The following is a 26,138-nucleotide window of genomic DNA, read 5'->3' on the forward strand; positions in this document are numbered from 1 at the left end:
AAGAACTGAAATTGAAGGGAACCTGTCCCCCTCCCCCAGGCGTTTTTACGTTATCCAGCCACCTTGTACAGCGGTAATGCTGCATGTGTGCAAGGTGGCTCAGAAACGTATTCTCCTCGCACATGTGGAACTGAAAACACGTCTGCAATGTGTCCTCTGTGTGACCATTTAACCGTCCCGGTGGTGTGACTTTCCTTTGTAATGACACGCTGCAACCCCCTTGGTAGCGCTGCCCGTCTTCTGGCATCATTGTTTGGCTGCCTGCGCCTCTGCGGCCGCCCTGACCCACACAAACGCCCCTCGGTGTCTTATTTATTGGGACTGCGAGGGTGTGATTGATGGGCAGGATCAGTGCATCAGTTCGCCTGTCCCTCCTCTCCTTCCGCCTTCTTCGGACTGTGCGGCTTCATGGCCGTGGCATGCGATAAGGGATCAGATGACGCCGCACAGTCTGAAGCGGGTGTAAGGACCCGAGTGTGAGAGGCGAACATATGTGCTGCGCCAGGCCCTGAATCCCAGCCCCGCAGTGTTTTAACAATGTTAAGACACTGCGGGGCTGGGATTCATGGGCATCGCGAACCGCACCGGCCGACATTACATGATGCCAGAAGATGGGCAGCGCTAACGGCGCTAGGCCAGGGGATAACACGACAGCGCAGACTCCTGTACAGCAAATAACAACGCTCGGGAGGCTGCACCCAGCACCAAGGTGGGATTCTTGACACCTGTGCTGCGTCTCATTACAAAGGGAACTCTCGCCTCCATTACACAGTTTGACTGTCTAAAGGGCTAAATGTTATACGTGTTCCATTCAGCGTGTGCAAGGAGAAAAATTACAAGAGCAACCTTTGACTTGCGCAGCACTGCTGCTGCATAAGCTGTGGCTCTTCTACTTTGTAACCCCTGAGGGGGGGTTAAAGGTGACTTTTGAAATCGGTTCAATTAGGCTTCGGCCTACACTCTGCTCCACCTGCAGAGCCCGGGCTCCAACAACGCTAGTTGCTGTCCGGAAGTGCTGGCTGCACAGAGCCAAACACCTCGCCAATGTGTCAGTGGGGTCCAGCACCGCCAGCTGTTCCCCTGCTGTGTAGCCGGCAACGTGTCCTGCAAAAGCCACGCAGACACAACACACCCAAAGCTGCCGCCTGTGCAGGCTTCGGCCTACACTCCCCTCCCCCTGCTCCTCCTCCTCCTGCTCCTCCTCCTGCTGTCCCTGGGCTCTAACACACCGCCAGTTTTTGCCCAGATGTGCTAGCTGCACAGAGAAAAACACCAGCCAATGTGTCAGTGGGGTCCAGCACCGCCAGCTGTTCCCCTGCTGTGCAGCCGGCAACGTGTCCTGCAAAAGCCACGCAGACACAAGAACTGAAATTGAAGGGAACCTGTCCCCCCTCCCCCAGGCGTTTTTACGTTATCCAGCCACCTTGTACAGCGGTAATGCTGCATGTGTGCAAGGTGGCTCAGAAACGTATTCTCCTCGCACATGTGGAACTGAAAACACGTCTGCAATGTGTCCTCTGTGTGACCATTTAACCGTCCCGGTGGTGTGACTTTCCTTTGTAATGACACGCTGCAACCCCCTTGGTAGCGCTGCCCGTCTTCTGGCATCATTGTTTGGCTGCCTGCGCCTCTGCGGCCGCCCTGACCCACACAACGCCCCTCGGTGTCTTATTTATTGGGACTGCGAGGGTGTGATTGATGGGCAGGATCAGTGCATCAGTTCGCCTGTCCCTCCTCTCCTTCCGCCTTCTTCGGACTGTGCGGCTTCATGGCCGTGGCATGCGATAAGGGATCAGATGACGCCGCACAGTCTGAAGCGGGTGTAAGGACCCGAGTGTGAGAGGCGAACATATGTGCTGCGCCAGGCCCTGAATCCCAGCCCCGCAGTGTTTTAACAATGTTAAGACACTGCGGGGCTGGGATTCATGGGCATCGCGAACCGCACCGGCCGACATTACATGATGCCAGAAGATGGGCAGCGCTAACGGCGCTAGGCCAGGGGATAACACGACAGCGCAGACTCCTGTACAGCAAATAACAACGCTCGGGAGGCTGCACCCAGCACCAAGGTGGGATTCTTGACACCTGTGCTGCGTCTCATTACAAAGGGAACTCTCGCCTCCATTACACAGTTTGACTGTCTAAAGGGCTAAATGTTATACGTGTTCCATTCAGCGTGTGCAAGGAGAAAAATTACAAGAGCAACCTTTGACTTGCGCAGCACTGCTGCTGCATAAGCTGTGGCTCTTCTACTTTGTAACCCCTGAGGGGGGGTTAAAGGTGACTTTTGAAATCGGTTCAATTAGGCTTCGGCCTACACTCTGCTCCACCTGCAGAGCCCGGGCTCCAACAACGCTAGTTGCTGTCCGGAAGTGCTGGCTGCACAGAGCCAAACACCTCGCCAATGTGTCAGTGGGGTCCAGCACCGCCAGCTGTTCCCCTGCTGTGTAGCCGGCAACGTGTCCTGCAAAAGCCACGCAGACACAACACACCCAAAGCTGCCGCCTGTGCAGGCTTCGGCCTACACTCCCCTCCCCCTGCTCCTCCTCCTCCTGCTCCTCCTCCTGCTGTCCCTGGGCTCTAACACACCGCCAGTTTTTGCCCAGATGTGCTAGCTGCACAGAGAAAAACACCAGCCAATGTGTCAGTGGGGTCCAGCACCGCCAGCTGTTCCCCTGCTGTGCAGCCGGCAACGTGTCCTGCAAAAGCCACGCAGACACAAGAACTGAAATTGAAGGGAACCTGTCCCCCCTCCCCCAGGCGTTTTTACGTTATCCAGCCACCTTGTACAGCGGTAATGCTGCATGTGTGCAAGGTGGCTCAGAAACGTATTCTCCTCGCACATGTGGAACTGAAAACACGTCTGCAATGTGTCCTCTGTGTGACCATTTAACCGTCCCGGTGGTGTGACTTTCCTTTGTAATGACACGCTGCAACCCCCTTGGTAGCGCTGCCCGTCTTCTGGCATCATTGTTTGGCTGCCTGCGCCTCTGCGGCCGCCCTGACCCACACAACGCCCCTCGGTGTCTTATTTATTGGGACTGCGAGGGTGTGATTGATGGGCAGGATCAGTGCATCAGTTCGCCTGTCCCTCCTCTCCTTCCGCCTTCTTCGGACTGTGCGGCTTCATGGCCGTGGCATGCGATAAGGGATCAGATGACGCCGCACAGTCTGAAGCGGGTGTAAGGACCCGAGTGTGAGAGGCGAACATATGTGCTGCGCCAGGCCCTGAATCCCAGCCCCGCAGTGTTTTAACAATGTTAAGACACTGCGGGGCTGGGATTCATGGGCATCGCGAACCGCACCGGCCGACATTACATGATGCCAGAAGATGGGCAGCGCTAACGGCGCTAGGCCAGGGGATAACACGACAGCGCAGACTCCTGTACAGCAAATAACAACGCTCGGGAGGCTGCACCCAGCACCAAGGTGGGATTCTTGACACCTGTGCTGCGTCTCATTACAAAGGGAACTCTCGCCTCCATTACACAGTTTGACTGTCTAAAGGGCTAAATGTTATACGTGTTCCATTCAGCGTGTGCAAGGAGAAAAATTACAAGAGCAACCTTTGACTTGCGCAGCACTGCTGCTGCATAAGCTGTGGCTCTTCTACTTTGTAACCCCTGAGGGGGGGTTAAAGGTGACTTTTGAAATCGGTTCAATTAGGCTTCGGCCTACACTCTGCTCCACCTGCAGAGCCCGGGCTCCAACAACGCTAGTTGCTGTCCGGAAGTGCTGGCTGCACAGAGCCAAACACCTCGCCAATGTGTCAGTGGGGTCCAGCACCGCCAGCTGTTCCCCTGCTGTGTAGCCGGCAACGTGTCCTGCAAAAGCCACGCAGACACAACACACCCAAAGCTGCCGCCTGTGCAGGCTTCGGCCTACACTCCCCTCCCCCTGCTCCTCCTCCTCCTGCTCCTCCTCCTGCTGTCCCTGGGCTCTAACACACCGCCAGTTTTTGCCCAGATGTGCTAGCTGCACAGAGAAAAACACCAGCCAATGTGTCAGTGGGGTCCAGCACCGCCAGCTGTTCCCCTGCTGTGCAGCCGGCAACGTGTCCTGCAAAAGCCACGCAGACACAAGAACTGAAATTGAAGGGAACCTGTCCCCCCTCCCCCAGGCGTTTTTACGTTATCCAGCCACCTTGTACAGCGGTAATGCTGCATGTGTGCAAGGTGGCTCAGAAACGTATTCTCCTCGCACATGTGGAACTGAAAACACGTCTGCAATGTGTCCTCTGTGTGACCATTTAACCGTCCCGGTGGTGTGACTTTCCTTTGTAATGACACGCTGCAACCCCCTTGGTAGCGCTGCCCGTCTTCTGGCATCATTGTTTGGCTGCCTGCGCCTCTGCGGCCGCCCTGACCCACACAACGCCCCTCGGTGTCTTATTTATTGGGACTGCGAGGGTGTGATTGATGGGCAGGATCAGTGCATCAGTTCGCCTGTCCCTCCTCTCCTTCCGCCTTCTTCGGACTGTGCGGCTTCATGGCCGTGGCATGCGATAAGGGATCAGATGACGCCGCACAGTCTGAAGCGGGTGTAAGGACCCGAGTGTGAGAGGCGAACATATGTGCTGCGCCAGGCCCTGAATCCCAGCCCCGCAGTGTTTTAACAATGTTAAGACACTGCGGGGCTGGGATTCATGGGCATCGCGAACCGCACCGGCCGACATTACATGATGCCAGAAGATGGGCAGCGCTAACGGCGCTAGGCCAGGGGATAACACGACAGCGCAGACTCCTGTACAGCAAATAACAACGCTCGGGAGGCTGCACCCAGCACCAAGGTGGGATTCTTGACACCTGTGCTGCGTCTCATTACAAAGGGAACTCTCGCCTCCATTACACAGTTTGACTGTCTAAAGGGCTAAATGTTATACGTGTTCCATTCAGCGTGTGCAAGGAGAAAAATTACAAGAGCAACCTTTGACTTGCGCAGCACTGCTGCTGCATAAGCTGTGGCTCTTCTACTTTGTAACCCCTGAGGGGGGGTTAAAGGTGACTTTTGAAATCGGTTCAATTAGGCTTCGGCCTACACTCTGCTCCACCTGCAGAGCCCGGGCTCCAACAACGCTAGTTGCTGTCCGGAAGTGCTGGCTGCACAGAGCCAAACACCTCGCCAATGTGTCAGTGGGGTCCAGCACCGCCAGCTGTTCCCCTGCTGTGTAGCCGGCAACGTGTCCTGCAAAAGCCACGCAGACACAACACACCCAAAGCTGCCGCCTGTGCAGGCTTCGGCCTACACTCCCCTCCCCCTGCTCCTCCTCCTCCTGCTCCTCCTCCTGCTGTCCCTGGGCTCTAACACACCGCCAGTTTTTGCCCAGATGTGCTAGCTGCACAGAGAAAAACACCAGCCAATGTGTCAGTGGGGTCCAGCACCGCCAGCTGTTCCCCTGCTGTGCAGCCGGCAACGTGTCCTGCAAAAGCCACGCAGACACAAGAACTGAAATTGAAGGGAACCTGTCCCCCCTCCCCCAGGCGTTTTTACGTTATCCAGCCACCTTGTACAGCGGTAATGCTGCATGTGTGCAAGGTGGCTCAGAAACGTATTCTCCTCGCACATGTGGAACTGAAAACACGTCTGCAATGTGTCCTCTGTGTGACCATTTAACCGTCCCGGTGGTGTGACTTTCCTTTGTAATGACACGCTGCAACCCCCTTGGTAGCGCTGCCCGTCTTCTGGCATCATTGTTTGGCTGCCTGCGCCTCTGCGGCCGCCCTGACCCACACAACGCCCCTCGGTGTCTTATTTATTGGGACTGCGAGGGTGTGATTGATGGGCAGGATCAGTGCATCAGTTCGCCTGTCCCTCCTCTCCTTCCGCCTTCTTCGGACTGTGCGGCTTCATGGCCGTGGCATGCGATAAGGGATCAGATGACGCCGCACAGTCTGAAGCGGGTGTAAGGACCCGAGTGTGAGAGGCGAACATATGTGCTGCGCCAGGCCCTGAATCCCAGCCCCGCAGTGTTTTAACAATGTTAAGACACTGCGGGGCTGGGATTCATGGGCATCGCGAACCGCACCGGCCGACATTACATGATGCCAGAAGATGGGCAGCGCTAACGGCGCTAGGCCAGGGGATAACACGACAGCGCAGACTCCTGTACAGCAAATAACAACGCTCGGGAGGCTGCACCCAGCACCAAGGTGGGATTCTTGACACCTGTGCTGCGTCTCATTACAAAGGGAACTCTCGCCTCCATTACACAGTTTGACTGTCTAAAGGGCTAAATGTTATACGTGTTCCATTCAGCGTGTGCAAGGAGAAAAATTACAAGAGCAACCTTTGACTTGCGCAGCACTGCTGCTGCATAAGCTGTGGCTCTTCTACTTTGTAACCCCTGAGGGGGGGTTAAAGGTGACTTTTGAAATCGGTTCAATTAGGCTTCGGCCTACACTCTGCTCCACCTGCAGAGCCCGGGCTCCAACAACGCTAGTTGCTGTCCGGAAGTGCTGGCTGCACAGAGCCAAACACCTCGCCAATGTGTCAGTGGGGTCCAGCACCGCCAGCTGTTCCCCTGCTGTGTAGCCGGCAACGTGTCCTGCAAAAGCCACGCAGACACAACACACCCAAAGCTGCCGCCTGTGCAGGCTTCGGCCTACACTCCCCTCCCCCTGCTCCTCCTCCTCCTGCTCCTCCTCCTGCTGTCCCTGGGCTCTAACACACCGCCAGTTTTTGCCCAGATGTGCTAGCTGCACAGAGAAAAACACCAGCCAATGTGTCAGTGGGGTCCAGCACCGCCAGCTGTTCCCCTGCTGTGCAGCCGGCAACGTGTCCTGCAAAAGCCACGCAGACACAAGAACTGAAATTGAAGGGAACCTGTCCCCCCTCCCCCAGGCGTTTTTACGTTATCCAGCCACCTTGTACAGCGGTAATGCTGCATGTGTGCAAGGTGGCTCAGAAACGTATTCTCCTCGCACATGTGGAACTGAAAACACGTCTGCAATGTGTCCTCTGTGTGACCATTTAACCGTCCCGGTGGTGTGACTTTCCTTTGTAATGACACGCTGCAACCCCCTTGGTAGCGCTGCCCGTCTTCTGGCATCATTGTTTGGCTGCCTGCGCCTCTGCGGCCGCCCTGACCCACACAACGCCCCTCGGTGTCTTATTTATTGGGACTGCGAGGGTGTGATTGATGGGCAGGATCAGTGCATCAGTTCGCCTGTCCCTCCTCTCCTTCCGCCTTCTTCGGACTGTGCGGCTTCATGGCCGTGGCATGCGATAAGGGATCAGATGACGCCGCACAGTCTGAAGCGGGTGTAAGGACCCGAGTGTGAGAGGCGAACATATGTGCTGCGCCAGGCCCTGAATCCCAGCCCCGCAGTGTTTTAACAATGTTAAGACACTGCGGGGCTGGGATTCATGGGCATCGCGAACCGCACCGGCCGACATTACATGATGCCAGAAGATGGGCAGCGCTAACGGCGCTAGGCCAGGGGATAACACGACAGCGCAGACTCCTGTACAGCAAATAACAACGCTCGGGAGGCTGCACCCAGCACCAAGGTGGGATTCTTGACACCTGTGCTGCGTCTCATTACAAAGGGAACTCTCGCCTCCATTACACAGTTTGACTGTCTAAAGGGCTAAATGTTATACGTGTTCCATTCAGCGTGTGCAAGGAGAAAAATTACAAGAGCAACCTTTGACTTGCGCAGCACTGCTGCTGCATAAGCTGTGGCTCTTCTACTTTGTAACCCCTGAGGGGGGGTTAAAGGTGACTTTTGAAATCGGTTCAATTAGGCTTCGGCCTACACTCTGCTCCACCTGCAGAGCCCGGGCTCCAACAACGCTAGTTGCTGTCCGGAAGTGCTGGCTGCACAGAGCCAAACACCTCGCCAATGTGTCAGTGGGGTCCAGCACCGCCAGCTGTTCCCCTGCTGTGTAGCCGGCAACGTGTCCTGCAAAAGCCACGCAGACACAACACACCCAAAGCTGCCGCCTGTGCAGGCTTCGGCCTACACTCCCCTCCCCCTGCTCCTCCTCCTCCTGCTCCTCCTCCTGCTGTCCCTGGGCTCTAACACACCGCCAGTTTTTGCCCAGATGTGCTAGCTGCACAGAGAAAAACACCAGCCAATGTGTCAGTGGGGTCCAGCACCGCCAGCTGTTCCCCTGCTGTGCAGCCGGCAACGTGTCCTGCAAAAGCCACGCAGACACAAGAACTGAAATTGAAGGGAACCTGTCCCCCCTCCCCCAGGCGTTTTTACGTTATCCAGCCACCTTGTACAGCGGTAATGCTGCATGTGTGCAAGGTGGCTCAGAAACGTATTCTCCTCGCACATGTGGAACTGAAAACACGTCTGCAATGTGTCCTCTGTGTGACCATTTAACCGTCCCGGTGGTGTGACTTTCCTTTGTAATGACACGCTGCAACCCCCTTGGTAGCGCTGCCCGTCTTCTGGCATCATTGTTTGGCTGCCTGCGCCTCTGCGGCCGCCCTGACCCACACAACGCCCCTCGGTGTCTTATTTATTGGGACTGCGAGGGTGTGATTGATGGGCAGGATCAGTGCATCAGTTCGCCTGTCCCTCCTCTCCTTCCGCCTTCTTCGGACTGTGCGGCTTCATGGCCGTGGCATGCGATAAGGGATCAGATGACGCCGCACAGTCTGAAGCGGGTGTAAGGACCCGAGTGTGAGAGGCGAACATATGTGCTGCGCCAGGCCCTGAATCCCAGCCCCGCAGTGTTTTAACAATGTTAAGACACTGCGGGGCTGGGATTCATGGGCATCGCGAACCGCACCGGCCGACATTACATGATGCCAGAAGATGGGCAGCGCTAACGGCGCTAGGCCAGGGGATAACACGACAGCGCAGACTCCTGTACAGCAAATAACAACGCTCGGGAGGCTGCACCCAGCACCAAGGTGGGATTCTTGACACCTGTGCTGCGTCTCATTACAAAGGGAACTCTCGCCTCCATTACACAGTTTGACTGTCTAAAGGGCTAAATGTTATACGTGTTCCATTCAGCGTGTGCAAGGAGAAAAATTACAAGAGCAACCTTTGACTTGCGCAGCACTGCTGCTGCATAAGCTGTGGCTCTTCTACTTTGTAACCCCTGAGGGGGGGTTAAAGGTGACTTTTGAAATCGGTTCAATTAGGCTTCGGCCTACACTCTGCTCCACCTGCAGAGCCCGGGCTCCAACAACGCTAGTTGCTGTCCGGAAGTGCTGGCTGCACAGAGCCAAACACCTCGCCAATGTGTCAGTGGGGTCCAGCACCGCCAGCTGTTCCCCTGCTGTGTAGCCGGCAACGTGTCCTGCAAAAGCCACGCAGACACAACACACCCAAAGCTGCCGCCTGTGCAGGCTTCGGCCTACACTCCCCTCCCCCTGCTCCTCCTCCTCCTGCTCCTCCTCCTGCTGTCCCTGGGCTCTAACACACCGCCAGTTTTTGCCCAGATGTGCTAGCTGCACAGAGAAAAACACCAGCCAATGTGTCAGTGGGGTCCAGCACCGCCAGCTGTTCCCCTGCTGTGCAGCCGGCAACGTGTCCTGCAAAAGCCACGCAGACACAAGAACTGAAATTGAAGGGAACCTGTCCCCCCTCCCCCAGGCGTTTTTACGTTATCCAGCCACCTTGTACAGCGGTAATGCTGCATGTGTGCAAGGTGGCTCAGAAACGTATTCTCCTCGCACATGTGGAACTGAAAACACGTCTGCAATGTGTCCTCTGTGTGACCATTTAACCGTCCCGGTGGTGTGACTTTCCTTTGTAATGACACGCTGCAACCCCCTTGGTAGCGCTGCCCGTCTTCTGGCATCATTGTTTGGCTGCCTGCGCCTCTGCGGCCGCCCTGACCCACACAACGCCCCTCGGTGTCTTATTTATTGGGACTGCGAGGGTGTGATTGATGGGCAGGATCAGTGCATCAGTTCGCCTGTCCCTCCTCTCCTTCCGCCTTCTTCGGACTGTGCGGCTTCATGGCCGTGGCATGCGATAAGGGATCAGATGACGCCGCACAGTCTGAAGCGGGTGTAAGGACCCGAGTGTGAGAGGCGAACATATGTGCTGCGCCAGGCCCTGAATCCCAGCCCCGCAGTGTTTTAACAATGTTAAGACACTGCGGGGCTGGGATTCATGGGCATCGCGAACCGCACCGGCCGACATTACATGATGCCAGAAGATGGGCAGCGCTAACGGCGCTAGGCCAGGGGATAACACGACAGCGCAGACTCCTGTACAGCAAATAACAACGCTCGGGAGGCTGCACCCAGCACCAAGGTGGGATTCTTGACACCTGTGCTGCGTCTCATTACAAAGGGAACTCTCGCCTCCATTACACAGTTTGACTGTCTAAAGGGCTAAATGTTATACGTGTTCCATTCAGCGTGTGCAAGGAGAAAAATTACAAGAGCAACCTTTGACTTGCGCAGCACTGCTGCTGCATAAGCTGTGGCTCTTCTACTTTGTAACCCCTGAGGGGGGGTTAAAGGTGACTTTTGAAATCGGTTCAATTAGGCTTCGGCCTACACTCTGCTCCACCTGCAGAGCCCGGGCTCCAACAACGCTAGTTGCTGTCCGGAAGTGCTGGCTGCACAGAGCCAAACACCTCGCCAATGTGTCAGTGGGGTCCAGCACCGCCAGCTGTTCCCCTGCTGTGTAGCCGGCAACGTGTCCTGCAAAAGCCACGCAGACACAACACACCCAAAGCTGCCGCCTGTGCAGGCTTCGGCCTACACTCCCCTCCCCCTGCTCCTCCTCCTCCTGCTCCTCCTCCTGCTGTCCCTGGGCTCTAACACACCGCCAGTTTTTGCCCAGATGTGCTAGCTGCACAGAGAAAAACACCAGCCAATGTGTCAGTGGGGTCCAGCACCGCCAGCTGTTCCCCTGCTGTGCAGCCGGCAACGTGTCCTGCAAAAGCCACGCAGACACAAGAACTGAAATTGAAGGGAACCTGTCCCCCCTCCCCCAGGCGTTTTTACGTTATCCAGCCACCTTGTACAGCGGTAATGCTGCATGTGTGCAAGGTGGCTCAGAAACGTATTCTCCTCGCACATGTGGAACTGAAAACACGTCTGCAATGTGTCCTCTGTGTGACCATTTAACCGTCCCGGTGGTGTGACTTTCCTTTGTAATGACACGCTGCAACCCCCTTGGTAGCGCTGCCCGTCTTCTGGCATCATTGTTTGGCTGCCTGCGCCTCTGCGGCCGCCCTGACCCACACAACGCCCCTCGGTGTCTTATTTATTGGGACTGCGAGGGTGTGATTGATGGGCAGGATCAGTGCATCAGTTCGCCTGTCCCTCCTCTCCTTCCGCCTTCTTCGGACTGTGCGGCTTCATGGCCGTGGCATGCGATAAGGGATCAGATGACGCCGCACAGTCTGAAGCGGGTGTAAGGACCCGAGTGTGAGAGGCGAACATATGTGCTGCGCCAGGCCCTGAATCCCAGCCCCGCAGTGTTTTAACAATGTTAAGACACTGCGGGGCTGGGATTCATGGGCATCGCGAACCGCACCGGCCGACATTACATGATGCCAGAAGATGGGCAGCGCTAACGGCGCTAGGCCAGGGGATAACACGACAGCGCAGACTCCTGTACAGCAAATAACAACGCTCGGGAGGCTGCACCCAGCACCAAGGTGGGATTCTTGACACCTGTGCTGCGTCTCATTACAAAGGGAACTCTCGCCTCCATTACACAGTTTGACTGTCTAAAGGGCTAAATGTTATACGTGTTCCATTCAGCGTGTGCAAGGAGAAAAATTACAAGAGCAACCTTTGACTTGCGCAGCACTGCTGCTGCATAAGCTGTGGCTCTTCTACTTTGTAACCCCTGAGGGGGGGTTAAAGGTGACTTTTGAAATCGGTTCAATTAGGCTTCGGCCTACACTCTGCTCCACCTGCAGAGCCCGGGCTCCAACAACGCTAGTTGCTGTCCGGAAGTGCTGGCTGCACAGAGCCAAACACCTCGCCAATGTGTCAGTGGGGTCCAGCACCGCCAGCTGTTCCCCTGCTGTGTAGCCGGCAACGTGTCCTGCAAAAGCCACGCAGACACAACACACCCAAAGCTGCCGCCTGTGCAGGCTTCGGCCTACACTCCCCTCCCCCTGCTCCTCCTCCTCCTGCTCCTCCTCCTGCTGTCCCTGGGCTCTAACACACCGCCAGTTTTTGCCCAGATGTGCTAGCTGCACAGAGAAAAACACCAGCCAATGTGTCAGTGGGGTCCAGCACCGCCAGCTGTTCCCCTGCTGTGCAGCCGGCAACGTGTCCTGCAAAAGCCACGCAGACACAAGAACTGAAATTGAAGGGAACCTGTCCCCCCTCCCCCAGGCGTTTTTACGTTATCCAGCCACCTTGTACAGCGGTAATGCTGCATGTGTGCAAGGTGGCTCAGAAACGTATTCTCCTCGCACATGTGGAACTGAAAACACGTCTGCAATGTGTCCTCTGTGTGACCATTTAACCGTCCCGGTGGTGTGACTTTCCTTTGTAATGACACGCTGCAACCCCCTTGGTAGCGCTGCCCGTCTTCTGGCATCATTGTTTGGCTGCCTGCGCCTCTGCGGCCGCCCTGACCCACACAACGCCCCTCGGTGTCTTATTTATTGGGACTGCGAGGGTGTGATTGATGGGCAGGATCAGTGCATCAGTTCGCCTGTCCCTCCTCTCCTTCCGCCTTCTTCGGACTGTGCGGCTTCATGGCCGTGGCATGCGATAAGGGATCAGATGACGCCGCACAGTCTGAAGCGGGTGTAAGGACCCGAGTGTGAGAGGCGAACATATGTGCTGCGCCAGGCCCTGAATCCCAGCCCCGCAGTGTTTTAACAATGTTAAGACACTGCGGGGCTGGGATTCATGGGCATCGCGAACCGCACCGGCCGACATTACATGATGCCAGAAGATGGGCAGCGCTAACGGCGCTAGGCCAGGGGATAACACGACAGCGCAGACTCCTGTACAGCAAATAACAACGCTCGGGAGGCTGCACCCAGCACCAAGGTGGGATTCTTGACACCTGTGCTGCGTCTCATTACAAAGGGAACTCTCGCCTCCATTACACAGTTTGACTGTCTAAAGGGCTAAATGTTATACGTGTTCCATTCAGCGTGTGCAAGGAGAAAAATTACAAGAGCAACCTTTGACTTGCGCAGCACTGCTGCTGCATAAGCTGTGGCTCTTCTACTTTGTAACCCCTGAGGGGGGGTTAAAGGTGACTTTTGAAATCGGTTCAATTAGGCTTCGGCCTACACTCTGCTCCACCTGCAGAGCCCGGGCTCCAACAACGCTAGTTGCTGTCCGGAAGTGCTGGCTGCACAGAGCCAAACACCTCGCCAATGTGTCAGTGGGGTCCAGCACCGCCAGCTGTTCCCCTGCTGTGTAGCCGGCAACGTGTCCTGCAAAAGCCACGCAGACACAACACACCCAAAGCTGCCGCCTGTGCAGGCTTCGGCCTACACTCCCCTCCCCCTGCTCCTCCTCCTCCTGCTCCTCCTCCTGCTGTCCCTGGGCTCTAACACACCGCCAGTTTTTGCCCAGATGTGCTAGCTGCACAGAGAAAAACACCAGCCAATGTGTCAGTGGGGTCCAGCACCGCCAGCTGTTCCCCTGCTGTGCAGCCGGCAACGTGTCCTGCAAAAGCCACGCAGACACAAGAACTGAAATTGAAGGGAACCTGTCCCCCCTCCCCCAGGCGTTTTTACGTTATCCAGCCACCTTGTACAGCGGTAATGCTGCATGTGTGCAAGGTGGCTCAGAAACGTATTCTCCTCGCACATGTGGAACTGAAAACACGTCTGCAATGTGTCCTCTGTGTGACCATTTAACCGTCCCGGTGGTGTGACTTTCCTTTGTAATGACACGCTGCAACCCCCTTGGTAGCGCTGCCCGTCTTCTGGCATCATTGTTTGGCTGCCTGCGCCTCTGCGGCCGCCCTGACCCACACAACGCCCCTCGGTGTCTTATTTATTGGGACTGCGAGGGTGTGATTGATGGGCAGGATCAGTGCATCAGTTCGCCTGTCCCTCCTCTCCTTCCGCCTTCTTCGGACTGTGCGGCTTCATGGCCGTGGCATGCGATAAGGGATCAGATGACGCCGCACAGTCTGAAGCGGGTGTAAGGACCCGAGTGTGAGAGGCGAACATATGTGCTGCGCCAGGCCCTGAATCCCAGCCCCGCAGTGTTTTAACAATGTTAAGACACTGCGGGGCTGGGATTCATGGGCATCGCGAACCGCACCGGCCGACATTACATGATGCCAGAAGATGGGCAGCGCTAACGGCGCTAGGCCAGGGGATAACACGACAGCGCAGACTCCTGTACAGCAAATAACAACGCTCGGGAGGCTGCACCCAGCACCAAGGTGGGATTCTTGACACCTGTGCTGCGTCTCATTACAAAGGGAACTCTCGCCTCCATTACACAGTTTGACTGTCTAAAGGGCTAAATGTTATACGTGTTCCATTCAGCGTGTGCAAGGAGAAAAATTACAAGAGCAACCTTTGACTTGCGCAGCACTGCTGCTGCATAAGCTGTGGCTCTTCTACTTTGTAACCCCTGAGGGGGGGTTAAAGGTGACTTTTGAAATCGGTTCAATTAGGCTTCGGCCTACACTCTGCTCCACCTGCAGAGCCCGGGCTCCAACAACGCTAGTTGCTGTCCGGAAGTGCTGGCTGCACAGAGCCAAACACCTCGCCAATGTGTCAGTGGGGTCCAGCACCGCCAGCTGTTCCCCTGCTGTGTAGCCGGCAACGTGTCCTGCAAAAGCCACGCAGACACAACACACCCAAAGCTGCCGCCTGTGCAGGCTTCGGCCTACACTCCCCTCCCCCTGCTCCTCCTCCTCCTGCTCCTCCTCCTGCTGTCCCTGGGCTCTAACACACCGCCAGTTTTTGCCCAGATGTGCTAGCTGCACAGAGAAAAACACCAGCCAATGTGTCAGTGGGGTCCAGCACCGCCAGCTGTTCCCCTGCTGTGCAGCCGGCAACGTGTCCTGCAAAAGCCACGCAGACACAAGAACTGAAATTGAAGGGAACCTGTCCCCCCTCCCCCAGGCGTTTTTACGTTATCCAGCCACCTTGTACAGCGGTAATGCTGCATGTGTGCAAGGTGGCTCAGAAACGTATTCTCCTCGCACATGTGGAACTGAAAACACGTCTGCAATGTGTCCTCTGTGTGACCATTTAACCGTCCCGGTGGTGTGACTTTCCTTTGTAATGACACGCTGCAACCCCCTTGGTAGCGCTGCCCGTCTTCTGGCATCATTGTTTGGCTGCCTGCGCCTCTGCGGCCGCCCTGACCCACACAACGCCCCTCGGTGTCTTATTTATTGGGACTGCGAGGGTGTGATTGATGGGCAGGATCAGTGCATCAGTTCGCCTGTCCCTCCTCTCCTTCCGCCTTCTTCGGACTGTGCGGCTTCATGGCCGTGGCATGCGATAAGGGATCAGATGACGCCGCACAGTCTGAAGCGGGTGTAAGGACCCGAGTGTGAGAGGCGAACATATGTGCTGCGCCAGGCCCTGAATCCCAGCCCCGCAGTGTTTTAACAATGTTAAGACACTGCGGGGCTGGGATTCATGGGCATCGCGAACCGCACCGGCCGACATTACATGATGCCAGAAGATGGGCAGCGCTAACGGCGCTAGGCCAGGGGATAACACGACAGCGCAGACTCCTGTACAGCAAATAACAACGCTCGGGAGGCTGCACCCAGCACCAAGGTGGGATTCTTGACACCTGTGCTGCGTCTCATTACAAAGGGAACTCGCGCCTCCAACACAGTTTGACTGTATAAAGGGCTAAATGTTATACGTGTTTCATTCAGCGTGTGCAAGGAGCGAAATTAAAAGAGCAACCTTTGACTTGTGCAGCACTACTGCTGCATAAGCTGTGGCTCTTCTACTTTCTAACCCCTGAGGGGGGGTTAAAGGTTACCTTTGAAATTGGTTCAAGTAGGCTTCGGCCTACACTCTGCTCCCCCTGCAGAGCCCGGGCTACAACACCGCTCGTTGCTGTCCGGAAGTGCTGGCTGCACAGAGCCAAACACCTCGCCAATGTGTCAGTGGGGTCCAGCACCGCCAGCTGTTCCCCTGCTGTGCAGCCGGCAACGTGTCCTGCAAAAGCCACGCAGACACTTGCTCTTGTACCTTCTGCTCCACATCCTGGTTCCAGTACCGTCAGCTGGTTCCGGGCAGAGCCTTTGGCTTAGGTGCCTCCCTCTGGGTATCCGAGTTCCACCAACGTCAGGTGGTCCTTGGTAGTGCTTTCAGGCACGGGTACCTCCTGCTTAGTAACCGGGTTCCAGTAACGTCAGCTGGTCCTCGGTAGTTCCATTGGCTCTTGGACCTTCGGCTACCCATCCGGGTTCCAGCACCGTCAGCTGGTTCTCGGCAGTGTCTTTTGCTCTTGTACCTTCTGCTCCCCATCCTGGTTCCAGTACCGTCAGCTGGTTCCGGGCAGAGCCTTTGGCTTAGGTGCCTCCCTCTGGGTATCCGAGTTCCACCAACGTCAGGTGGTCCTTGGTAGTGCTTTCAGGCACGGGTACCTCCTGCTTAGTAACCGGGTTCCAGTAACGTCAGCTGGTCCTCGGTAGTTCCATTGGCTCTTGGACCTTCGGGTAGCCATCCGAGTTCCAGTTCCATCAGCTGGTTCTCGGCATTTTCTCAGCCTTCTTGTACCTTCTGCTACATTTCCAAGTTCAAGAGACTAAACACGATGACCCGGAAGAACACCCCTAAGATGACGACGACACCAGAGACGACAACCACCGTGATGACGACGACCCTGGAGACGATGACCCTGAAGACCACCCCGATGACGACGACCCCGGAGACCACCCCGATGACGACGACCCCGGAGACGACGACCCTGGAGACGACGACGACCTGGAAGACCGAGAAGCAGAAGAACAAGAGGCTGCAGAACAAAGAGCAGAAGGACATTAAGCATAACACAAAATATCAGAGCAAAAAAATATTATGTAAATTATAAGCAGAAGAAGACTAAGCAGTGTATGGGGGTGAGTCCGTTCCTCCTCGTGGTGCCCCTGGATAAAGCCTGATGCTGCAGGCCAAACTGAACGCGGACAAATGTAACTGGTTTGTGACAGGCAGAACGGAAGGTGTAATCTTCAAACTTTTATAGATAACAACTACGGGAATGCCTGTCACAAATAAGAATATGATGAAGAAGTTGAATATGATGAAGATAATAGTAAAATAAAAAGAATATGAACAATGTAACCCAAAAAATAATAGGTAGAAGATGAAGAAGAAGATGAATAAGGTGAAGAAGTTGATGTCAAAGAAGCTGATGATGAGGATAATTAAGAAGAAAGCGTGGGAGAAGTAAAAAAGAAGGTGAAGGGCGTGGAAGTAGTGAAACATCAATATCTGACATAAAAAAAAAAAAAAATAACATAGTCAAATTCTTTCTAACGCCGAACTTCATAAAAAAAAATTAAAAATCCTGCTATTCTATTACATTGGGCTAAACCTCTGTCCCTTTAATATCTCCGCCACGTCCCCCAATACATCCTACATTATTCTTAGTTGTTTTCCTTCATGTAGAATGAACCTACAAGTTTATAAAGGGTTTATTTTAATTCCGATATTTTCGTCCCATTGACTTGCATTGGGATCGGGTATCGGTATCGGATTGGATCCGATATTTTGACGGTATCGGCCGATACTTTCCGATACCGATACTTTCCGATATCGGAAAGTATCGCTCAACACTAGTTATATGTAGTTAGCTAGTTAATTGTAATGAATGTTTAATAATGTGTTAGAGAATGAGGACAGGAAGTGAACCCGTACGGGGTTAGTCGGTGAGTCCTCCTAGGAGAAAAAAACCCAAAGACAAATATAGATGGAATCCGTCATCCATCATCTGTGCACCATTTGGACGGTCATTACCCCCTGATGAACCCCCGGTTTTCCCACGGCGGTGAAACGCGTTGGGTATTGCAAGGGAAGCTATCCTGTGTGGAGATGTTTGTCGGTGGCCGGACCGATATCTGCAGTACGGTTGTAGGATTCTTATGCACCAGTGAGTAAGACGCTTGATATGGCCGAATAACTATCCTATGGAGAGGCTTGTCGGAGGCTGAATTGATCTGCTATGCCGCTGAAGGATTTCGATTAATCAGATGAGTAAGAGCGCCTGTTAGGGCGGAATGACTACTGTAGCTGTATAAAATATGGCTGCCATGGGATATGGCTATTTAAACCACTATTGAATGGATATCCACAGCGTTTGCTATTAATCAATGACTACTCTGATTGTATAGGATGTGGACATCCAAATGATTATTGGACTGATATCCACAGCGGTATTGAAGGACTTCTATGGATTCAATAGACCACGTCTTCATTTTTTCCTCTCCGTGTATAAGCGCTTCATGTGACTGAATAACTGCTTGAACTACATATGAGAAGGCAATCTAAATGACTATTATTTATACATCTCCTCGGGATAGTAATTTTTTCTTTTTTCTTTATCACACTCTGGGGTTTCCACCTTATATAATGACTCTATTCTAAATAAGAATTAGCCAATCTATGAGGACCTTTTTTGCATCTAGTTTTGGCTGACTTCACCATTGTGTGAGATTTTTATATTGACATTATTGTCATTTGAGTGGTTCCCCATAATTGAGTTTTGTGCATAAATTGGACATTAATTTTCCCTCTCCATTTGCCCCAAAGAAGAAGATATTCCTGTTTGAGCACTCTATTAGGGGTATTCAGGCTGTGTTTACAGGACTATTTTTCAGTTTTTTTGTTTTGTTTGGTTTTTTTATTTTTTTCATTATGTTTTTCATACAGTTTTTTGCTAATTTTTTATAATACGTTATTTCTTGGATAAAAATTAGTAGACTACCGTAATTAGCAAGTATGGTATACATTGTATCTGGAGGGGTTCTGTTTGATCAAACGGCTCTGTGATAATGAGAGAACAATACTTTTCTTCTTTATACTCTATAAAAATTATATAATTGGATACGAAAATCTTACTAAGGGCCCTTAGTCTGTTGGCTATATAACTATTTTTGTTTTTTTGTTTAGTTTGTTTTTTCTAATTTTTTCTTATCTCTATACAAACTATTTTGCAAATTTTTTATAATATGTTCATTATGGTATTATTATGATCTGAGTGGCCCTTTTTGATTGAACTATTCAAATAGGATAACGGTATCTTCCTTTTGTATACTTCATAAATACTATATATTATATGAATTGTTCTGTATGAATGGGATAATAATATTTTCTGTATATTCCATAAAAACTATATACTGTAGATGAATACCCTATTAAGGGTCTACAGCCTTTGGCTATAATCACTTTTTGAGGTTTTTTTGCTGGGTTTGTTTTCCTATTTTTTTCTTATTATTTATACAAACTATTTTGTTTATTTTTTATGTTATTTTTGTTTTTTGGGTCGATGTGTATTTGTGACACTACCTTCTAGGGACTATAGGGTATTTGTAGGGCCAATAGGGCCAGTCTTCGTGGAGCGGGGACGCCAACCGCAGAAATCTAGGGTGCCTACCCCCGCAAGTAGGTAGTGGACAAGAGTAGGGTATTTGTTAGGGGTTAGTTAGTTCCCCTGCTGGTTATTTATTTCATTGTGTTGTCCTCAATTATAGAACTTTGTCATTTTAACTTTATATATTAAAAGTTATATTTTAGGAATCCTTGTGTCTTGGTTTGGTTTTGGAGTCCTCCTAGGAGCCATACAGAGATGGCTCGGTGAGCCTGAACTGAGAGATGGATGATATGTTCTATACTGTGTATAGTAGCAGAAAGGCAGAAGGCCCGGGCGGAAAGGGGCGGTCCAGCAACAGAACGAGAGGCAGTAGGCCTGGGGCAGATAGACAGGCGGTCCTGCAGATGTAAAGATGGAAAATTAAGAAAAGTTGATTAGCCTTATAGTGTTTTATAAGAAGGTCTTTAGTGGATTCAGCGTGTACGTCCTTAAAGGCAACGTTAAATTATTGTTCAAAATTTTGCACTTAGTAGAATACCCGGTTGGGTAAGAAAAGTTATTTATAGTATGTTATTTAAAGTATTTAACCATGTTTGTAACGTTCAAGTGTCCTCACCTCCCATAAAGGGAAGCTCTGTTCAAATTTACTTATTGTTATTGCATTTCAAAATTGTATGTCTTTTTGCTGACATGTATTGTTGTTTTCTTCGCAGTCCAGGAGTACTGGATTTAACCGGGGGGGAGTGCAGCGCCCCAGAGTCCTGGTCGTTGCAGTACTGATGCTCCGCCGCTAAGGGGGGCTATGGTACGTCTGATGGCACTGAAGGAGTTCACCTGACCAGGTATCACAGACACCAATACACTTCACAGTCTGGCCTCCAGGGGGAGCTAAGGGCGCTATGTATTAGGCCACTCCTCACAGTCTGGTAAAACTGGGGGTTGGATAGGAAGTTAGTGAGAAGCTGACTGGGTTGGAACCAGGCAACATCCTATGGCAGAGGGTGTTGCAGGGGAAGATTCAGGGGAGTCCCTGTCAGGGGTGGGATCCTGACAGAGGCCTAGCGAACAGAGAGAACGTTACGGGACCGCGCCTGCACCTGATCGCGGCGGTACCCTAAGAAAGGACAAGAAGCGAGGTTTATTGTGCTGAGTGAGAAACGAGATCAACGCAACAAGGAGAAACACCAGTAGGAGTCGTGCTGTAAGACGAGGCAACATCCTACTGAGGCGCGCAGCCGGTGGCCGGAACGCCGAGGAAGTATAGAGCTCCAGGCCTAACTTCAAACCTATGGCAGGGCAGTCAGTTATAGGCGGGCTGTCTCACCCAAATCACCTAAGAAGACATAGGGGACAACAACAGGAGAGGGGCGACACTAGGGTCCAGGAAGAGCTCCGAGCCTACCCGTCATACGGGTGCGTCCTAGCCATATCATCTGGGGGACGAAGAAGAACATCATAATCGAGTTGTGAGGGAACTTCAGAAACAGACACAACAGTTGTGGGGACTATCCCGTAAGAACAGCAGGGGAGGACCACAACACACAAGCGCTAGAAGGTAGGCACAGATTTCCACCTGCAAAGGGAACTCTGGAGGTGCCATCGGACCGGCCGGACTTGCGCAGCCCGGTTAACCGTATTCCGGACTGAGGATCCTGAAGCCTTCAGTAAAGAGGTAAAGAGACTGCAACCTGGTGTCCTCGTTATTGACTGCGACCTGCACCGCACCATAACATCATCACCACCCACACCTTTCATTGGGCGCCCCTCAGCAGGGTCACGGACCGGGTCTAGCCGCCGTGACAACCCTAGGACAGAGACTCAGAGGCCCGGTACCGGGTACCCCTCGGCCCTGCGGCAGTGGGGGCGCTACATACACACAGGACACCTATTATGTCAGTACATTGCATCTGATGTTATATAGCAGAATGGTTCATTATAAAGACCATTCCCCTAATATAACATAAGATCCGGTAGATAGATTTCCTGTCTTCCTCTTATGTCTTGCAGGGTGAGCCCGTGCCAACTGCCCAGAACTTCATGCGCCTGCCCGTGCCTCACGTCTCTGCTGCTGTACGTCACCTCTGCTGCCCTTCAACATCATCTCTCTCTATACCATCTTCATGCCGGACCACTGCCATTGATGCCCCAGACCCTTGACCTCCTGGGCTGGCATCTAACATCCCTCCAGCCCGAAGATCTTCTACCCCAGGAGCAGCCTGTGCTAAGTTTCCATCTGGTGAGTTCAGGAACAATAGTCGCACCTTTCACTCCTGGGGCCGCTGAGCAGCAGCATGTAAGGAGCGGCCATTATCCCTGAACTCACCTTAGCACAGGCCTGGTAAGTATTGCACCCATCACACATCACCCACACTACATGGTCAGTGCAGGTCCCCACACTACATCATCAGTACAGGCACACACATAGCACACAGTACATATCAGCACATAGATGTAGGACATAGATCGGCTTCTGATCCTGAGATTTAATCTGATCGCCATATTTGGGGTCAGGAAGGAATTTTCCCCCCTAATATGAGGACAATTGGCCCATTCCTCATAGGGGGTTTTCGCCTTCCTCTGGATCTACACGGCCTTAAATAGGTTTAGTATAATAGATTAATAAGTAGAATCACACACTAGTAGCACAAAAAAAGTTATAATAAAATAAAATGTTCTTACTTTAAAAGAAAAAATAGTTCCTATAAATAATAATTAGTCCAAGTAAAGAAACATATATATTACTTTACATGACAGGTATATTACACAGGTTAGGTACTTTACACAGGTTAGGTATCAGCCTTTGATCTTGGGATTCATTCTGATCGCCATATTTGGGGTCAGGAAGGAATTTTTCCCCCTGATATGAGGATAATTGGCCGATTCCTCACAGGGGGTTTTCGCCTTCCTCTGGATCAACACGGCCGATACATACATTTAGTGTCATAGGTTAATAAGTAAGTGCACACTTTTAGAGCATAAAAAAGATACAAAATAAAATATTATTAGTTGAAAAAATGTTTCCTAACCAAATATAGACATAAATTAGTCCAAACATGCTACCAGATTAGTAGGAAAAAAATAATACAACACATTTTTTTACTTTAATCTCATCGGTTCATTATCAGCCCTTGATCCTGGGATTTATTCTGACCGCCATACTTTATTTGGGGTCAGGAAGGAATTTCCCCCCTGATATGAGGATAATTGGCCGATTCCTCACAGGGGGTTTTCGCCTTCCTCTGGACCAACAAGGCCCATAGATAGGTTTAGTAAAATAGAATAAATAAGTAGCTTCTTATGTTTATAATAAAAAATATATAATTTATGTAAAATAATAATATAATATTTTGGATTTACAATAATATAGTCGACACAAATCTAAACGTAAATTAGCCGAAAAATAGAAATTACTTTTATATTTTTATATAATAATAATATAATAATAATTTTAAATAATATATATTTTTTACATTAAACTTACGTATACACATTAGCTATGAGCCCTTGATCCTGGGATTCATTCTGATCGCCATATTTGGGGTCAGGAAGGAATTGTCCCCCCTAATATGAGGATAATTGGCCGATTCCTCACAGGGGGTTTTCGCCTTCCTCTGGACCAACACGGCCCATAGATAGATTTAGTCTGATAGATGAATAATTTACACATATACATGATATATAATATATAATAACCTCATCTATAAATAAAATCTTCTTTTTACCCCTATACCTTTGTGTTGTCTTTACTCCATTGCTCGGCCATGTAGTCATTATTATACTGCCCCCTATGTCTGGTGGGCGCATACAGCAGTGTCCTCCACACTCCAGGCCTCACGGCCCCAACACATCATGGTGTCAGGATTTCCTGCGTATTTCTCGGGAGAGAGAACCTGCGGCAGCTTCTGAGGCCTCGATAATAATTCCATCCTCAGTGCAAAATGAAGGAAATCCTGACACCATGATGTGTTGGGGCCGTGAGGACTGGAGTTTGGGGATCAATGTCACACATGAGATAAAGCTGGATGAGCCCCGATATCGTTATATCTAATGGGGATAAATCAGGTAATTGCTCTGATTCCTGGGAGTGTCAGGTCCAGAGCAGGAGACTCTGGGGCCTTTCTCCATTTCCGCTAATAAATGAGAACACTGAGCCGCTCCGTCCTCTATTACCTCAGAACTTCCTAACAGGACAGAGAAGAATGGGTTTCCTATACCAGACCCCCATATCATAGACAGCCAGTCTGATTAGATCCTCCAGAAAAGATTAATGAAGGAGAATCCCCTGCAGAGAGGCGTCCACAGCAAGAGATGTGATAGTAACAGCTTTTGTGTCATTTCCTAGTGATCTGTATCTGGAAATAAAGGATGACAATCAAAATGGCCGCCATTATCGCTCCTACAGGGGACATCACTAAGCTTTCATACACCCTGAACAGTACATGGTGTAATGACACATCCCCTCACATTACCACTGTTACAGAGGTGCCATAAAGCTCTCATAGATCCATGGTCAGCATTAGGGGTAGGCAGACTTGGCATCTGCCTAGTACCCTCACTCCTCCAGGGGCCCCCAGCCAGTGGTATACCGTTAATAGCGGCATACCACGCAGCCGCTAATACCGGCACACCATGAGGCCACTATGGGATCCGTGGGTCAGGGGATGCCGATACAGTTGAAAGCAATGATAGAGGAGAGAGCGTCATCTGAAGCTCCCTCTCCCATCATTCCCCTCTATTTCTGACGCAGTTTGAACACGATGACGTCAATTAATCGCGCACCATGCTATGCCGGGCAGTGGAGCTGCTGAGACGCTCTGCAGCAGCGGGGGAACTAGGAGGAGAGGTGAGTATTGTATTTTTTTTCATATATTAGTGAGTACGTGCAGCCATAATACTACAGGACAGTTGGGCTACATGATACTCTATGGGGTGGCTGCATTATACGCTATGGCAGTGTTCCCCAACTCCGGTCCTCAAGAGCCACCAACAGGTCATGTTTTCAGGTTTTCCTTAGTATTGCACAAGTGATGGAATTATTGCCTGTGCAGGTGATGCAATTATTACCTCTTCAATATTAAGGAAATCCTGAAAACATGACCTGTTGGTGGCTCTTGAGGACCAGAGTTGGGGAACACTGCTCTATGGGGTGCCTACATTATACTCTATGTAGTGGCTGCATTATACTCTGAGGGGGGGATGCATTATACTCTGAGGGGGCTCCATCATACTCTATCAATGACTATGACTATGGAGTGCTTAGTCATAATGGGAGTGCCCCATTATGACTATGGGGCTGCATTACACTCTATCGTACTATGGGGAGTGCATTATACTATATGCACTATATGGAACCTGCATTATACTGTATGGAAGGCTATGGGGAATGCATTATACTATATGAAGAACTATGGGGTGGATTGCACTACATGAAGGACTATGGGGGGTGCATTATACAATATTGAGGACTAAAATTAGTGTACTATACTATTTGGAGGACTGAGGAGTGTATTTGTCACAACTCTGTTGTTGGGTGTCCTGGGACCAGGGGCTCATTCCCTGTCCCTAACACTAGGGGCCCCTAGCTTGCCCTGTTCCCCAGGTTACTTCTGATGATGAAGATGCTGTGGCCACATACCTTGCCTTAGCTCCACCCTCAGTCTGCACCCTTACCGCACGCAGGAAGGAGGTGATTAATAGTGTACCGTAATATACCAACCAGACTAACAAGATAATACGAACAGAGGTAATGAAAAATACCAAACATACAACCCCCCCATAGAATATAATACAGCCCACCTCCCCATAGAATATAATGTAGCCCCATCAAAGAGTATGATGCAATCCTCCCTCATAAAATCTAATACAGCCCCCCATAGAATATAATGTAGCCCCCCATGGAATATAATACAGTCCACCTCCCCATAGAATATAATGTAGCCCCCATAGAATATAATGCAGCCCCCCATAGTATGTAACACAGCCTTCCCCATAGAATATAATGCACCCCCCATAGTATATAACACAGCCTCCCCCATAGAAGATAACGTATAATGTACCCACCTTAGTATACAACACAGCCCACATAGTATGCAGCACAGCCCGCATAGTATACAGCACTGCCCGCATAGTATACAGCGCAGCCTCATAGTATACAGAACAGCCTCATAGTATACAGCGCAGCCTCATAGTATACAGAACAGCCTCATAGTATACAGCGCAGCCTCATAGTATACAGCGCAGCCTCGTAGTATACAGCGCAGCCTCGTAGTATACAGCGCAGCCTCATAGTATACAGCGCAGCCTCATGGTATACAGCACACAGCCTCATGGTATACAGCACTGCCTCATAGTATACAGCGCTGCCTCATAGTATACAGCGCAGCCTCATGGTATACAGCACACAGCCTCATGGTATACAGCACACAGCATCATGGTATACAGTGCAGCCTCACAGTATACAGCACACTGCCTCATAGTATACAGCGCAGCTCTCCCCCCCAGAATGGCCCCACAGTCCAGTACTCACTGTTATAGAGTAAAAAAAAACAACAACACAGCACACTCCTCACCTCTCCTCGTGACCGCGCTGCTTCCAGTTCCTGCTCCTGCCGGCACACAGTGAGTGCGCTGCAGTGTCTGTCAGAGGCAGAAGGGAGGATGATGGGAGAGGGAGCGTCAGCTGACGCTCTCTCCTCCATCA

General features: G+C 51.6%; 1 protein-coding gene across 2 annotated transcripts in view; it reads left to right on the top strand.

Annotated features, from left to right (window-relative positions):
• The window catches only part of LOC143768508 (protein kinase C delta type-like), a 51,027-nt gene extending 29,443 nt beyond the window's left edge, over positions 1-21,584 (top strand). The window contains exon 5 of one of the 2 annotated variants that reach the window (XM_077257170.1): positions 21,446-21,584. The gene's annotated coding sequence lies outside the window, so the exon portion shown is untranslated. The remainder of the gene's footprint in view (positions 1-21,445) is intronic. The other variant, XM_077257169.1, reaches the window with a different exon arrangement.
• The last annotated feature ends 4,554 nt before the right edge of the window (positions 21,585-26,138 follow it).

The sequence above is a fragment of the Ranitomeya variabilis genome, chromosome 4 (genome assembly GCF_051348905.1).
Source record: "Ranitomeya variabilis isolate aRanVar5 chromosome 4, aRanVar5.hap1, whole genome shotgun sequence".
Classification (NCBI taxonomy): domain Eukaryota; kingdom Metazoa; phylum Chordata; class Amphibia; order Anura; family Dendrobatidae; genus Ranitomeya; species Ranitomeya variabilis.